Raw genomic sequence first — 1,414 nt, 5'->3', positions numbered from 1 at the left:
CCTCCTACTGAGAGGCAGACTGCTATAGGCTAGTGGCTAAACAATAGCTCTAATTAGCACCTATTGTGCTCTAGTTAGCACCCTCCTAATGACAGGGCAGCTGTCCCTCCTAATGATGGGATGGACCCTCTCCTGATGGCTCCCTTGACGACTCTGCTGATGACGTGAATGACTCATTACCATGAACAAAAGACTGAAACTGCTTTGACCTGAGTACCCCATTGTAAACAGGGGATAAAGCATGTCTCAGACCCCCTCCCTGGTTAAGGCTGGGTTTCAAACATTTCACAAAGAATGCCTCCTTGACCCCTCTCTCAAACCATTTCTTCTCTCTGGCTAATATTTTAACTTCCTTGTCCTCAAACCTGTGGTTAGTGTCTTTAAGGTGGAGATGAACTGCAGACTGAGATCCACTGGCGCCTTCTCTGCGGTACTGGTATAGCCTTTTGTGTAAAGGTTACTTAGTCTCACCTATGTAGTGTTCGTTACAGTTTTCCTGACATCTGATAGAATACACTACATTGCTCTGTTTGTAACTAGGGCTCATGTCCTTAGGGTGAACTAATTTCTGTCTCAAGATGTTAACCGGTTTAAAGTAAACTGGGATTTTGTGCTGTCTGAAGATCCTCTGTAGTTTTTCCCCTACTCCTGCTAAATAAGGGAGAGACACACTTCTTCTTCTTGTCTCCGTCTCCTGTCTATCTGGTCTCTTTGTTCTCTGGGACTTATGCACTTTGTCCAGGGACCATCGTGGGTACCCACATACTGTGAGGGCTTTCCGGACAAGTTGTTGTTCTTTAGCCCTTCCCTCTGCAGTTATGGGCACCTGTAGGGCTCTGTGTTGAAGCGTCCTGATCACCCCGAGCTTGTGTTCAAGGGGGTGGTTTGAGCCAAAGAGCAGATATTGGTCAGTGTGAGTAGGTTTTCTGTAAACCCCTGTCTGGAGCTGCCTGTTCTCTCCAATTGTAACATCACAGTCCAAGAAAGCTAAATGGTTGTTTCTGGCATCCTCACGTGTGAACTTGATATTGACGTCCACCGAGTTGATGTGTTCTGTAAAGTCCTCAACTTCCTGTTGCTTGATTTTAACCCATGTGTCATCAACATATCTGAACCAGTGACTGGGAGAGATGCCCGTGAAAGACGTCAAGGCTGTCTTCTCCACTCGCTCCATGTACAGATTGGCCACAATGGGGGATACCGGAGACCCCATCGCACAACCATGAATCTGCCTGTAGTAATTCCCCCTAAACAGGAAATACGTGGTGTTAAGACAGATCTCCAAGAGTTGGCAGATGTGGTCTGGTGTGAGTTTGGTCCTTTCAAGTAGAAACACATCCTCCAGCAGTCTCTGCCTCACAGCTGAGACGGCCTCAGTGGTGGGGATGCAGGTGAACAACGAAGTCACATCAAA

This window comes from Thalassophryne amazonica, chromosome 7 (assembly GCF_902500255.1).
Source record: "Thalassophryne amazonica chromosome 7, fThaAma1.1, whole genome shotgun sequence".
NCBI lineage: Eukaryota > Metazoa > Chordata > Actinopteri > Batrachoidiformes > Batrachoididae > Thalassophryne > Thalassophryne amazonica.
The sequence above is the reverse complement of the archived record's forward strand: the minus strand, read 5'-3'. Positions refer to the sequence as shown.